Source organism: Scyliorhinus torazame, chromosome 14 (genome assembly GCF_047496885.1).
Source record: "Scyliorhinus torazame isolate Kashiwa2021f chromosome 14, sScyTor2.1, whole genome shotgun sequence".
Taxonomy (NCBI): domain Eukaryota; kingdom Metazoa; phylum Chordata; class Chondrichthyes; order Carcharhiniformes; family Scyliorhinidae; genus Scyliorhinus; species Scyliorhinus torazame.
In genome coordinates this window covers 13,905-30,630 of record NC_092720.1, presented here as the reverse complement: position 1 = coordinate 30,630, position 16,726 = coordinate 13,905, and positions in this window count along the sequence as shown.

Sequence of the window (16,726 nt, the reverse complement as noted above, 5' to 3'; positions counted from 1 at the left end):
TCTACCATTCACTGTATATTCCCTACCTGCATTAGCCCTTCCAAAATGCATTACCTCACATTTGTCCAGGTTAAACTCCATCTGCCATCTCTCCGCCCAAGTCTCCAGACAATCTAAATCCTGCTGTATCCTCAGACAGTCCTCATCGCTATCCGCAATTCCACCAACCTTTGTGTCGTCTGCAAACTTACTAATCAGACCAGTTACATTTTCCTCCAAATCATTTATATATACTACAAAGAGCAAAGGTCCCAGCACTGATCCCTGTGGAACACCACTGGTCACAGCCCTCCAATTAGAAAATCATCCCTCCATTGCTACCCTCTGCCTTCTATGGCCTAGCCAGTTCTGTATCCACCTTGCCAGTTCACCCCTGATCCCGTGTGACTTCACCTTTTGTACTAGTCTACCATGAGGGACCTTGTCAAAGGCCTTACTGAAGTCCATATAGACAACATCTACTGCCCTACCTGCATCAATCATCTTAGTGACCTCCTCGAAAAACTCTATCAAGTTAGTGAGACACGACCTCCCCTTCACAAAACCGTGCTGCCTCTCACTAATACGTCCATTTGCTTCCAAATGGGAGGAGATCCTGTCTCGAAGAATTCTCTCCAGTAATTTCCCTACCACTGAAGTAAGGCTCACCGGCCTGTAGTTCCCGGGATTATCCCTGCCACCCTTCTTAAACAGAGGAACAACATTGGCTATTCTCCAGTCCTCCGGGACATCCCCTGAAGACAGCGAGGATCCAAAGATTTCTGTCAAGGCCTCAGCAATTTCCTCTCCAGCCTCCTTCAGTATTCTGGGGTAGATCCCATCCGGCCCTGGGGACTTATCTACCTTAATATTTTTTAAGACACCCAACACCTCGTCTTTTTGGATCACAATGTGACCCAGGCTATCTACACCCCCTTCTCCAGACTCAACATCTACCAATTCCTTCTCTTTGGTGAATACTGATGCAAAGTATTCATTTAGTACCTCGCCCATTTCCTCTGGCTCCACACATAGATTCCCTTGCCTATCCTTCAGTGGGCCAACCCTTTCCCTGGCTACCCTCTTGCTTTTTATGTAAGTGTAAAAAGCCTTGGGATTTTCCTTAACCCTATTTGCCAATGACTTTTCATGACCCCTTCTAGCCCTCCTGACTCCTTGCTTAAGTTCCTTCCTACTTTCCTTATATGCCACACAGGCTTCGTCTGTTCCCAGCCTTTTAGCCCTGACAAATGCCTCCTTTTTCTTTTTGACGAGGCCTACAATATCACTCGTCATCCAAGGTTCCCGAAAATTGCCGTATTTATCTTTCTTCCTCACAGGAACATGCCTGTCCTGTATTCCTTTCAACTGACACTTGAAAGCCTCCCACATGTCAGATGTTGATTTGCCCTCAAACATCCGCCCCCAATCTATGTTCTTCAGTTCCCGCCTAATATTGTTATAATTAGCCTTCCCCCAATTTAGCACATTCATCCTCGGACCACTCTTATCCTTGTCCACCAGTACTTTAAAACTTACTGAATTGTGGTCACTGTTACCGAAATGCTCCCCTACTGAAATATCTACCACCTGGCCGGGCTCATTCCCCAATACCAGGTCCAGTACCGCCCCTTCCCTAGTTGGACTGTTTACATATTGTTTTAAGAAGCCCTCCTGGATGCTCCTTACAAACTCTGCCCCGTCTAAGCCCCTGGCACTAAGTGAGTCCCAGTCAATATTGGGGAAGTTGAAGTCTCCCATCACCACAACCCTGTTGTTTTTACTCTTTTCCAAAATCTGTCTACCTATCTGCTCCTCTATCTCCCGCTGGCTGTTGGGAGGCCTGTAGTATACCCCCAACATTGTGACTGCACCCTTCTTATTCCTGATCTCTACCCATATAGCCTCACTGACCTCTGAGGTGTCCTCTCGCTGTATAGCTGTGATACTCTCCTGAACAAGTAGCGCAACTCCGCCTCCCCTTTTACATCCCCCTCTATCCCGCCTGAAACATCTAAATCCTGGAACGTTTAGCTGCCAATCCTGCCCTTCCCTCAACCAGGTCTCTGTAATGGCAACAACATCATAGTTCCAAGTAGTAATCCAAGCTCTAAGTTCATCTGCCTTACCCGTAATGCTCCTTGCATTAAAACATATGCACTTCAGGCCACCAGACCCGCTGTGTTCAGCAACTTCTCCCCGTCTGCTCTGCCTCAGAGCCACACTGTCCCTATTCCATGGTTCTCCCTCAATGCTCTCACCTTCTGACCTATTGCTCCCGTGCCCACCCCCCTGCCATACTAGTTTAAACCCTCCCGTGTGACACTAGCAAATCTAGCGGCCAGGATATTTATGCCTCTCCGGTTTAGATGCAACCCTTCCATCTTATACAGGTCACACCTGCCCCGGAAGAGCTCCCAGTGGTCCAGATAACAGAAACCCTCCCTACTACACCAGCTGTTTAGCCACGTGTTTGTCTGCTCTATCTTCCTATTTCTAGCCTCACTGGCACGTGGCACAGGGAGTAATCCCGAGATTACAACCCTCGAGGTCCTGTCTTTTAACTTTCTGCCTAGCTCCCTGAACTCCTGCTGCAGGACCTCATGCCCCTTCCTGCCTATGTCGTTAGTACCAATATGTACAACGACCTCTGCCTGTTTGCCCTCCCCCTTCAGGATTCCCTCTACCCGTTCGGAGACATCCTGGACCCTGGCACCAGGGAGGCAACATACCATCCTGGAGTCTCTTTCACGTCCACAGAAACGCCTATCTGTGCCCCTGACTATAGAGTCCCCTATAACTATTACTCTTCTGCGCTTTGACCCTCCCTTCTGAACATCAGAGCCAGCCATGGTGCCACTGCTCTGGCTGCTGCTGTTTTCCCCTGATAGGCTATCCCCCCCGACAGTATCCAAAGGGGTATATCTGTTCGAGAGGGGGACAACCACAGGGGATTCCTGCACTGACTGCCTGCCCTTTCTGGTGGTCACCCATTTCTCTGCCTGCACCTTGGGTGTGACCACACTTACATAACTGCGATCTATGACGCTTTCCGCCACCTGCATGCTCCTAAGTGCATCCAATTGCTGCTCCAACCGAACCATGCGGTCTGTGAGGAGCTGCAGTTGGGTGCACTTTCTGCAGATGAAGCCATCCGGGACGCTGGAAGCCTTCCGGACCTGCCACATCTCACAGTCAGAGCACAGCACCCCTCTAACTGACATTGCGTCAATTAATTAAAATTAAATTAATATGTGGAGCTTGTTCAAGGAACAGCTACTGCGTGTTCTTGATAAGTACGTACCGGTCAGGCAGGGAGGACGGCGTCGAGCGAGGGAACCGTGGTTTACCAAAGAAGTGGAATCTCTTGTTAAGAGAAAGAAGGAGGCCTATGTGAAGATGAGGTGTGAAGTTTCAGTTGGGGCGCTTGATAGTTACAAGGTAGCGAGGAAGGATCTAAAGAGAGAGCTAAGACGAGCAAAGAGGGGACATGAGAAGTATTTGGCAGGTAGGATCAAGGAAAACCCAAAAGCTTTCTATAGGTATGTCAGGAATAAAAGAATGACTAGGGTAAGAGTAGGGCCAGTCAAGGACAGGGATGGGAAGTTGTGTGTGGGGTCTGAAGAGATAGGCGAGATACTAAATGAATATTTTTCGTCAGTATTCACTCAGGAAAAAGAGAATGTTGTGGAGGAGAATGCTGAGACCCAGGCTATTAGAATAGATGTCATTGGGGTACGTAGGGAAGAGGTGTTGGCAATTCTGGACAGGCTGAAAATAGATAAGTCCCCGGGGCCTGATGGGATATATCCTAGGATTCTCTGGGAAGCCACAGAAGAGATTGCTGAGCCTTTGGCTTTGATTTTTATGTCATAATTGGCTACAGGAATAGTGCCAGAGGACTGGAGGATATCAAATGTGGTCCCTTTGTTCATGAAGGGGAGTAGAGACAACCCCGGCAACTATAGACCGGTGAGCCTCACGTCTGTCGTGGGTAAAGTCTTGGAGGGGATTATAAGAGACAAGATTTATAATCATCTAGATAGGAATAATATGATTAGGGATAGTCAGCATGGCTTTGTGAAGGGTAGGTCATGCCTCACAAATCTTATCGAGTTCTTTGAGAAGGTGACTGAACAGGTAGATGAGGGTAGAGCAGTTGATGTGGTGTATATGGATTTCAGTAAAGCATTTGATAAGGTTCCCCACGGTAGGCTATTGCAGAAAATACGGAGGCTGGGGATTGAGGGTGATTTAGAGATGTGGATCAGAAATTGGCTAGCTGAAAGAAGACAGAGGGTGGTGGTTGATGGGAAATGTTCAGAATGGAGTTCAGTTACAAGTGGCGTACCACAAGGATCTGTTCTGGGGCCGTTGCTGTTTGTCATTTTTATAAATGACCTAGAGGAGGGCGCAGAAGGGTGGGTGAGTAAATTTGCAGACGACACTAAGGTTGGTGGTGTTGTCGACAGTGCAGAAGGATGTTGCAGGTTACAGAGGGATATAGATAAGCTGCAGAGCTGGGCTGAGAGGTGGCAAATGGAGTTTAATGTAGAGAAGTGTGAGGTGATTCACTTTGGAAGGAATAACAGGAATGCGGAATATTTGGCTAATGGTAAAATTCTTGGAAGTGTGGATGAACAGAGGGATCTCGGTGTCTATGTACATAGATCACTGAAAGTTGCCACCCAGGTTGATAGGGTTGTGAAGAAGGCCTATGGTGTGTTGGCCTTTATTGGTAGAGGGCTTGAGTTCCGGAGTCGGGAGGTCATGTTGCAGCTGTACAGAACTCTGGTACGGCCGCATTTGGAGTATTGCGTGCAGTTCTGGTCACCTCATTATAGGAAGGATGTGGAAGCTTTGGAACGGGTGCAGAGGAGATTTACCAGGATGTTGCCTGGTATGGAGGGAAAATCTTATGAGGAAAGGCTGATGGACTTGAGGTTGTTTTCGTTAGAGAGAAGAAGGTTAAGAGGAGACTTAATCGAGGCATATAAAATGATCAGAGGGTTAGATAGGGTGGACAGTGAGAGCCTTCTCCCGCGGATGGAAATGGCTAGCACGAGGGGACATAGCCTTAAACTGAGGGGTAATAGATATAGGACAGAGGTCAGAGGTAGGTTCTTTACGCAAAGAGTGGTGAGGCCGTGGAATGCCCTACCTGCAATAGTAGTGAACTCGCCAACATTGAGGGCATTTAAAAGTTTATTGGATAAGAATATGGATGATAATGGCATAGTGTAGGTTAGAGGGCTTTTGTTTTTTTACTTCCCATGTCGGTGCAACATCGTGTGCCGAAGGGCCTGTACTGCACTGTATCATTCTATGTTCTATGTTCTAAGTGTAGGCAAAAGAAAACAGAGCACCCCACAGCGTTTGCTGGATGCTTGTGGATACATTTCACAGCAGTATTTGGAGAGTTAGCCCACGCCCATTTGTCCGCGGATAATATGGCCAAATGGACTCAAATCCTAATCTCTCATGCGACAGAGGCAGGGCAGAGAGCTTGCGCAAATTACGACCCCTCAGACGAGGCCCACAACGAGAAACAGGTTTTGAAAAGATTGTCCCGCACTTGGGAACAATCCGTCCAAGGCAAAACCAGAGGAAGAGCAGGCAGACATGCATCCAGTTAGGGCGCACCAGAATCCTGCATGGGTAAATGAGGGCAGGAACAGCCCACCGCAGCCTAAATCCCAGGAATGTTACAATTGTGGACAATTAGGACACTATGCACGAGAGTGCAACGCACCGCAGATGCAGCAGAAAAACCAACAGACAGGCACCCTAAATAAGAATAGGGCAAAGCCAATCCATAGTGTTAGCGCCCATTCAGAGAACGCAGATATGAACGGCACCGACTGACGGTGATCTCCAAAGTAATACAGAGTCTGCTTGATCAAGGCATACTCCGATCAGTAGCCTCCACAAATAACGCACCAATTTGGCCCGTCAGGAAACCCGATGGATCAAGGCGACTGACCATTGATTACCAGGAACTGAACAAAGTAACCCCAGTAGCAACCCCCACCATAGCCACGAGTCCCGAGACCGTGCTCAAACAGGGACTCCAGTCAAAAAAAATTTCAGTTTTGGACATTAGCAACGGCTTTTGGTCCATCCCATTGGATAAAGCGTGCCAGTATAAATTCGCCTTTACATTCCAGGGACAACAATATAAGTGGACGTGCCTTCCACAAGGCTTCCACAACTCCCCCTCCATTTTCCACCGACAGCTGGCAAATGGACTAGCAAAATTTTCCCGACCCGATTGTCTGGTCCAGTATGTAGGTGACTTTCTACTGCAGACAGACTCAAAGGGAGAGCACATTTCGCTTCTCGCCGAACTCCTAGGACTCCTAAAACAGATTGGATGTAAAGTCAACCCCAAGAAGGCCCAGATTTTGCAGGAAAAAGTGATTTACTTGGGTACGGTAATCACTCATGGTAAACGCGAGATTGAGCAAAAGAGACTTGACTCGATCGTCAAATTTCCCCTTCCCCAGAATGTCTCAGCCTTTCGGTCATTTCTCGGACTTGTTGGCTACTGCCGAAACCATATCGACGGTTTCGCCACAAAAGCAGCGCCCCTATCCGACCTTCTCAAGAAACAGGCACCTTGGGAGCCCTCAGCACAACCCCCGCTTTACAGGTCCCAGATCCACTTCCCCGTATGCAATCGAAGCAGCAAGCACCGACCGAACCCTTTCGGACGTGCTCCTCCAGGAAAGACATGACCGGTTAGGCCCCGTGGCATACGCCTCATGCATGTTAGATCCTGTCGAGCAAGAATTTTCTGCCTGCGAAATGCACTTGCTCGCAGTTTTTTCGGCAGTACAGTACTTTGCCGACATTACAGGACTCAACCCCATCACCATTCTCACTGAACACTCCCCAACACAGCTATTATTAGATGGTCGACTTAAAGATGGCACAGTCAGCCAGATCCGCGCAGCCCGTTGGACCCTTCTTTTACAGGGATGGGACATTACAATTAAAAGAACCAAGACTCACACTTTCCTCGCCGACAATTTGCAATATGCAGGTACCCCACATGAGTGTGAGATCATCACCACAAACCACAATTCAGGCCCATTTATACCTCAGTCAGCTCCCAGGAAAGCAGGTAATACACCCCAGAGACCCCAGCCCACAGACACGTGAGCACCCCTGAAAGGTTATGTGGATGGCTCCTCCACAGTTTTGAATGGAAAGAGAATCACCGGTTTCGGCATTTATGTAGAGGACGTGCAGGGACGCACCCTTGAAGAGATTTCATTAAAGTTGCCAAGACATCTAGGCTCGCAGGCAGCAGAACTGGCAACCATAGCTTACATTGTTGATCACCCTGGCTCGTTTCCGACACAAGCGGACATATATTCGAACAGTTTAGATGTCGGTAATAGTTAAACAGAATTCCTACCCCTGTGGGAAACTAGAGGATTGTTTCCGAAGACAGAAAGCCCCTACCCTCAGCACCATTACTCCGGCATATCCTAGAGTCAGCTAATGATAGGAAATATGGCATCATTAAAGTTTGCAGTCACCATCTTTCTTCCCCCCCCCCCCCCCCCAGTAACGTTAAAGCAGACGCCCTCGCGAAGGCAGGTTCCAGACATGGCCACTTTTGGAAATCCCCCCCGAGAGCACCCCAGTACACACGGTTCAGGTCTCACAGACCAACATTCAGGATCTAGCGAAAGCCCAAAAGGAAGATGTAAAGCTCAGGGAAGTTTTAAAAGGCAACTTCCCAGCCCCGTACGAGAAGTTTAAGAATGCAATAACCACACATGACGGTGTGATTTTGAAAGACGGCATTTATGTAGTTCCCAGCCAGAACAGGAACCAGATTATTTGTCAGTTCCATGACAATCATGGACACCAAGGCATTGAACCCACCCTAACCCACCTCAGACCTCTCTGCTGGTGGCCTGATTTAAAAGCCGATGTAACCCATTATATTGAAAATTGCTTGATCTGTGCCCAGAACAATCCGGACAAGAAACCTCAGCTTAGTCACACCCGCTCTGTTAATGGCCCCTGGACGAATTTGCAGTTAGATTACATAGGACCCCTACCCCCCTGCAGAAATGGTTATAAGTATGTGTTGGTGGTCATCGACACCTTCACAAAATGGGTGGAAGCTTTTCCACCCAGAACGAATACGGCCAAAACAACAACTGAAATCCTAACACAGCACATCTTTACAAGATGGGGCCTCCTACGTAGTATCGAGTCCGATCAAGGATCCCATTTTACAGGACGAGTAATGAAAAACATCCTCACAATTTTCGGAATTAGGCAGAAGTTTCACATAGCATACCACCCCAGTCAAGAGGCATTGTAGAGAGAATGAACAGGACTTTAAAAGCCTCTCTCAGGAAAATGGTGCAACAGAACAACAGCATCTGGGATTCAGTTCTCCCATTTGCTTTAATGTTCTTCCGAAACACGATATCCATGTCCACAGGATACACCCCCCACACCCTCATGACCGGACGCCCCATGAAAGGGACAGAGTATTTATTAGGACTGGATTTGGCCAGCCCCGCAGTCACCGCCCTCACGTGTGAAAATACTATACAGCAGCTTATTGAGAATATAAAGGCAGCCCTGCTCGCAGCAGCTGTGAGACTTGGGACCAGGAGGAAACAAAGCAAAGCTTGTTTCGATAAAACGGTACACGCCACCGAGTTTGTAGTAGGGCAGTGAGGCACGATCAATTTGGTTGGATACGAAGTTGAATTCAAACTGAGGCTTTATTAGTATCTGAAGTGTGGCCTCCTACAGCAGCTGACGAAATGGCTGATACCTGAAGACCACACATATTTATAACCCGGCTCCTGGGCGGAGCTAGCATGCAGGGGCCCAGGTGAACCTGTAGTGCAGGTTCTACCGTGCAACCCTTAATATAGGAACACAGTGGTTTACCACAGGCAACAAGTTATGCTTTCCCTATACAACCCCAGTTCATTCCTTTCCCCCAAATTTTCCGGACCGTACTCCATTTCGGACAAAGTCAGCCCCTCTGTATACAAGATCACATATCCCAATGGCAAGTCTGCGTGGTTTCACATAAACCAGCTTAAGGCTTATGGCTCGCAGAATAACCACACACACCACATCTCGCTTGCAGCAGCAGACGAGCACGCTCTGTCCACAGATGACGCATTCCAACCCTCCCCCAGCCAGTCCACCCCGTCCTCAGACACATCTTCAACTCCACCCCCAGAGGCACGACTCCACCTCTCCCTTCCTTTAACCAGCAGCGATAGCGACAGTGATAGCTATAGCAATGACGTAAGCCACAGCACACCACGTTATGATTATACCCCTGCACCAGGCCCCACTCCCAGCGAATCCGAGCACAATTCCAGTGACCCTTTTGAAATTATGTACATCAAAGCCCCTGACCCAGACCCACCGCCCGACGATTATGGATTAAAACCTAGTAGCTCCAACCTCGACACACGATTCTGGCACCGAGACAATTCGTTCAGACTCATCTGGAATGATGAGATGAGCTTTAGTCAAACTACTACAGTCAAGAGTATGACAGCCGGGAGAAGATGCTGACATAGAGTCTGACCCCCGCCAAACAAATCCCTTTGCGACCCTGTTCGCTACTGAGCAATGAGGTGTCCACATGATGGCAAAAAGGAACCGGTGGAGAGATACGGTGTCTTTTCTGATGGAACCTGCACCATGTTTGTTGTATGTTTGTTCGTTTAATGTACATGTTAAATGTTGTTTGTGAATTTAAAAGTTTTCATGGCCCCACGCCACCACTCTTTTAATGCCCACTGGCAATTAATGGAACAAGTTTGTCAACAGACAACCATTCAGAGGAACTAGTTTGTCGGCAGACACCACTCATAGCTACTCCTTTGATTCGACCATGCGAGGCAGCCCCCACGAAGACCACATTCTTACCCGTTCGCCGGTCGCTCAGGCAGTGGAGAAACGGCACTGGGCCCCGCCCTACCTGAGGACCCCCCTCTGGTCAGCTACGGTCGGGTAGAGCACAAACGGCACTGGTCACTGTCCTACCCGGGGATTCCACACATTTCTTACCCGCCACAGCCCATACGCATCCCATTTTGGCACTTTTAGTTCAAAACATTTTTGTTTGTTTCTGGCGACCCTTAGGTTGCTTCCGTATGCTATTTACATCCTCAAACACTAGGATGGTAGATCGCACAGGCTGCGAGACAGCTCACACTATGTCAGTATTTTTCTCAGATGTCTTGTCCAAATATTCAGGGGGTTTTTTAAATGAAAAAAAAAATGAGGGAGTCATGAATGGTGACCAATTATAATGGGTAATTGGCAACAAAGGACAGACAGACAGACATACGAGATCTTAAGCAAGATAATAACAGATATTATGCTTGTGTCAACAGAACTCCGGAACCTCAGGAACCCCAGAGGAAGAAAAAGAAGAAGACCGACAAAAGACAACCTTCATGTTCTACACTTGGATCTTAGCGGGATCCCTCCAGTTGCGCGCGGACGCTACCCGCCTGACCCCTACCACGCAGGCCGTGAATGATTCCCACCCCTGCCATACAATTTATCCCGAGATAGTTAACCCCGAGATAGTTACCCACACCCCGACCTGATATGACAAGTTTATCACCTGGTATACACTATCTTACATCGTAGAAGCACTCTTAGTACTGGCGATACTCTGCAGTATTGTGCAGACATTTAGACTCAGAAAATGGCGGAGGAGAGCCTCCCACAACCACACTCCGGTATACACATTTAGATCCTCTATCTTCGGACTGCCACAAACCCCCCCCCAACCCCTTTAAGTGAATTAAAGTGCATCCGTTTTTTTGTGTGTGTTTTGTTCGTTTAATAAAGAAATGTAAAACTCTGTGCTTGACTACCAAGCCAGAGAGACTTGTGTTGCTACTATTTGTACAGTTTAAAATGTTGTAGATTATTTTTGATTGGTTAAGTGAGGATAATTTATTGAGGATAGTTAGAGGTTCCAGTTTTTTTATTTTGTAATGCATGCCTGAATGTCATAGCGCCCCGTAGAATTTTATAATGATGCATGTTTGCAAAATGATTTTAGGTAAAGTTGCAATTCATAGGACAGAGCAGCGGAGAGCCTATGAAGTGCTTATGGGTGCACAGCTTGGTCAGAGAACGAAGACAACGCGGTATTGTGATCCTTCACGCTTCACAAGGAGGGAGTGTAGCCATCTGGGATGGCCACTTCCCGATTACAAAATGGACACTTTGCAAAGATTGAAGGGAAAATGGACAATACTGAGAAAACAAGCAGGTTCAGAGCTTGTCTGTATATTGGAGCTGCAGCTCACGGACAAGACCAAAACTATCGTCCCATTAGCATATTGATGGTCCGTCTCCGGGAGCAAAAGAGTAACATTTGAGTAACCGATACTAAGGCAGACACCCCGGCCCCAGAGGAGACCGAAACAAAGCAGGCCAACGGCCAACACGCCCAGCCATCAGGGCATCCACCCCTTTATTGGATGAGATCAATAGGAATGATCAAGAAACGGCACAATTGATTGGGGCCAAGTTCAAGGCCCGCCCAAAAGAGCGGGAAGCCCCTTTGGGTATAAGAAGGAGCCCCCAAGAGAGAATAATTCTCTTGGACCCGGCTCTCACCGAGGAGAGACCTGTCCAGCAGCTGCACCAGAAGCAAGTTCGTCCAAGGTCAACGCACGCTACCAGACAGACGACCTTAGCTGTTCCCCTTCACCACTTCGACCCCAGCAGCCTCAGAACCGAACAACGGACACTGTTCCTCTGACTGAGTGGGCGCCCGAAGCTAAGTATAGGCTTTGGTAGTAGTGATAGTTTAGTCTGTAGAAATAAGCATTGACTTTGAACTAACTAACTGGTGTATCGAGTCTTTGATCAGTATTCGGTTTTGAACCTTGTGGCAGTATCGAAAGATACCTGGCGACTCTAGAGCAAACCAAATTAGCATTAAGGAAGGCGACCATATTGACTGCCATATTCAGAGCCAACCAAAGAGAGCAACAGTACCTGGGACTACGATGTTGTAGCCATTATGGAGACGTGGATAGAACAGGGGCAGGAATGGTTGCTGGGGGTTCTGGGGTTTAGATGTTTCAGTAAGATTAGGGAAGGTAGTAAAAGAGGTGGAGAAGTAGCATTGTTAATCAAGGATAGTATAATGGCTGCAGAAAGGCAGTTTGAGGAGGATCTGTCTACTGAGGTAGTGTGGGTTCAAGTTAGAAATAGGAAAGGAGCGGTCACTTCGTTAGGAGTTTTCTATAGGCCCCCAAGCAGTAACAGAGATGTGGAGGAAAATGAAAATGAAATGAAAATCGCTTACTGTCACAAGTAGGCTTCAATGAAGTTACTGTGAAAAGCCCCTAGTCGCCACATTCCGGCGCCTGTTCAGGGAGGCTGTTACGGGAATTGAACCGTGCTGCTGGTTTGCCTTGGTCTGCTTTCAAAGCCAGCGATTTAGCCCAGTGTGCTAAACCGCCCCTGTTTATATTGCAATGCAGATTTTGGATAGGTGCGGCAGTCACAGAGTAGTTGTCATAGGTGACTTTAACTTTCCAAATATTGATTGGAACCACTATAATTCGAATAGTTTGGATGGGGCAGTTTTTATCTAGTGTGTCCAGCAGGGTTTCCTCACACAATATGTGGATAGACCAACAAGAGGCGGGGCCATATTGGATTTGGTACGGGGTAATGAACTGGGCCAAGTGTTAGATTTGGGAGAGCACTTTGGAGATAATGACCACAATTTGGTGACTTTCACTATAGCAATGGAGAGGGGTAAGAACATACGGCGGGGCAAGGTTTATAACTGGAGGAAGGATAATTACGATGCGATTAGGCAAGAATTGGGGAGCATAAGATGGAAACAGGAACTGTCAGGGATAGGCACAATTGAGATGTGGAGCTTGTTCAAGGAGCAAATACTGCGTGTCCTTGATATGTATGTCCCTGTCAGGCAGGGAGGAAATGTCGAGTGAGGGAACCATGGTTTACAAAAGAGGTTGAATGTCTTGTCAAGAGGAGGAAGGGGGCTTATGTAAGGATGAGAAAACAAGGTTCAGTTAGGGCACTTGAGGGATACAAGATATAGGAAGGAGCTCAAGAAAGGGCTTAGGAGAGCTTGGAGGGGGCATGAGAGGTTCTTGGTGGGTAGGATCAAGGAAAACCCCAAGGCGTTTTACACTTATTTGAGGAATAAAAGAATGACTAAGGTGAAGCTATGGTCGGTCAAGGACAGTAGTGCGAACGTGTGCATGGAGTCTGAAGATATAGGAGAGGCCCTAAATGAATACTGTTCTTCAGTGTTCACAAAGGAGAGGGGCCATGTTATTGCGGAGGATAGTGTGATACAGGCTGGTAGGCTGGAGGAGGTAGATATTCGGAAGGAAGATGTGTTAGAAATTTTGAGAAGCCTGAGGTAGATAAGTCCCCTGGGCCCGATGGGATATATCCTAGGATTCTTTGGGAGGCGAGGGATGAGATTGCAGAGCCTTTGGCTTTGATTTTTTATGTCCTCACTGTCTACAGGGATAGTGCCAGAAGACGGGAGAGAGGCGAATGTTGTCCCCTTGTTCAAGAAAGGGAATAGGTATAACCCTGGGAATTATAGGCCGGTTAGTCTCACTTCAGTCAGAGGTAAATTATTGGAAAGGGTCCTGAGGGATAGGATTAATGATCATTTGGAAATATACAGCTTAATCCGGGATAGTCAGCACGGATTTATGAGGGGTAAGTCTTGCCTCACAAGTTTGATTGTATTCTTTGAGGAGGTAACTAAGTACATAGATGAAGGTAGAACAGTTAATGTTGTATACATGGATTTTTGTGAGGCGTTTCATAGAATTTACAGTGCAGAAAGAGGTCATTCGGCCCATCAAGTCAGCACCGGCCTTGGAAAGAGCACCCTACCCAAGCCCACACCCCCACCCCATCCCCATAACCCAGTAAACTCACCCAACACTGAGGGCAATTTTGGACACTAAGGGCAATTTACAAAGAACAAAGAAATGTACAGCACAGGAACAGGCCCTTCGGCCCTCCAAGCCCGTGCCGACCATGCTGCCCGACGAAACTACAATCTTCTACACATCCTGGGTCCGTATCCCTCTATTCCCATCCTATTCATGTATTTGTCAAGATGCCCCTTAAATGGCACTATCGTCCCTGCTTCCACCACCTCCTCCAGTAGCGAGTTCCAGGCACCCACTACCCTCTGCGTAAAAAACTTGCCTCGTACATCTACTCTAAACCTTGCCCTTCTCACCTTAAACCTATGCCCCCTAGTAATTGACCCCTCTACCCTGGGGAAAAGCCTCTGACTATCCACTCTGTCTATGCCCCTCATAATTTTGTATACCTCTATCAGGTCTCCCCTCAACCTCCTTCGTTCCAGTGAGAACAAACCGAGTTTACTCAACCGCTCCTCATAGCTTATGCCCTCCATACCAGGCAACATTCTGGTAAATCTCTTCTGCACCCTCTCTAAAGCCTCCACATCCTTCTGGTAGTGTGGCGACCAGAATTGATCACTGTACTCCAAGTGTGGCCTAACTAAGGTTCTATACAGCTGCAACATGACTTGCCAATTCTTATACTCAATGCCCCGGCCAATGAAGGCAAGCATGCCGTATGCCTTCTTGACTACCTTCTCCACCTGTGTTGCCCCTTTCAATGACCTGTGTACCTGTACTCCTAGATCTCTTTGACTTTCAATACTCTTGAGGGTTCTACCATTCACTGTATATTCCCTGCCTGCATTAGACCTTCCAAAATGCATTACCTCACATTTGTCCGGATTAAACTCCATCTGCCATCTCTCTGCCCAAGTCTCCAAACAATCTAAATCCTGCTGTATCCTCAGACAGTCCTCATCGCTATCCGCAATTCCACCAACCTTTGTGTCGTCTGCAAACTTACTAATCAGACCAGTTACATTTTCCTCCAAATCATTTATATATACTACAAAGAGCAAAGGTCCCAGCACTGATCCCTGTGGAACACCACTGGTCACATCCCTCCAATGAGAAAAGCATCCTTCCATTGCTACTCTCTGCCTTCTATGGCCTAGCCAGTTCTGTATCCACCTTGCCAGCTCACCCCTGATCCCGTGTGACTTCACCTTTTGTACTAGTCTACCATAAGGGACCTTGTCAAAGGCCTTACTGAAGTCCATATAGACAACATCCACTGCCCTACCTGCATCAATCATCTTAGTGACCTCCTCGAAAAACTCTATCAAGTTAGTGAGACACGACCTCCCCTTCACAAAACCGTGCTGCCTCTCACTAATACGTCCATTTGCTTCCAAATGGGAGTAGATCCTGTCTCGAAGAATTCTCTCCAGTAGTTTCCCTACCACTGAAGTAAGGCTCACCGGCCTGTAGTTCCCGGGATTATCCCTGCCACCCTTCTTAAACAGAGGAACAACATTGGCTATTCTCCAGTCCTCCGGGACATCCCCTGAAGACAGCGAGGATCCAAAGATTTCTGTCAAGGCCTCAGCAATTTCCTCTCCAGCCTCCTTCAGTATTCTGGGGTAGATCCCATCCGGCCCTGGGGACTTATCTACCTTAATATTTTTTAAGACACCCAACACCTCGTCTTTTTGGATCTCAATGTGACCCAGGCTATCTACATACCCTTCTCCAGACTCAACATCTACCAATTTCTTCTCTTTGGTGAATACTGATGCAAAGTGTTCATTTAGTACCTCGCCCATTTCCTCTGGCTCCACACATAGATTCCCTTGCCTCTCCTTCAGTGGGCCAACCCTTTCCCTGGCTACCCTCTTGCTTTTTATGTACGTGTAAAAAGCCTTGGGATTTTCCTTAACCCTATTTGCCAATGACTTTTCGTGACCCCTTCTAGCCCTCCTGACTCCTTGCTTAAGTTCCTTCCTACTTTCCTTATATTCCACGCAGGCTTCGTCTGTTCCCAGCCTTTTAGCCCTGACAAATGCCTCCTTTTTCTTTTTGACGAGGCCTACAATATCTCTCGTCATCCCTGGTTCCCGAAAATTCCCGTATTTATCCTTCTTCCTCACAGGAACATGCCGGTCCTGAATTCCTTTCAACTGCCACTTGAAAGCCTCCCACATGTCAGATGTTGATTTGCCCTCAAACATCCGCCCCCAATCTATGTTGTTCCGTTCCCGCCTAATATTGTTATAATTAGCCTTCCCCCAATTTAGCACATTCATCCGAGGACCACTCTTATCCTTGTCCACCAGTACTTACTGAATTGTGGTCACTGTTACCGAAATGCTCTCCTACTGAAACATCTACCACCTGGCCGGGCTCATTCCCCAATACCAGGTCCAGTACCGCCCCTTTCCTAGTTGGACTGTCTACATAATTTACAATTTAGCATGGCCAATCCACTTAACCCGCACATCTTTGGACTGTGGGAGGAAACCGGAGCATCCGGAGGAAACCCACGCACACACGGGGAGAACGTGCAGACTCCACACAGACAGTGACCCAGCAGGGAATTGAACCTGGGACCCTGGCGCTGTGAAGCAATTGTGCTAACCATTATGCTACCGTGCTGCCCTTTGATAAGGTGCCCCATGGTCGGCTCATGCAGAAAGTAAGGAGACATGGCATAGAGGGAAATTTGGCCGATTGGATCAGTAACTGGCTATCAGGGTGGTGGTAGATTGTAAATTTTCATCCTGGAGCCCAGCCACCAGCAGTATACCACAGGGATCAGTGCTGGGTCC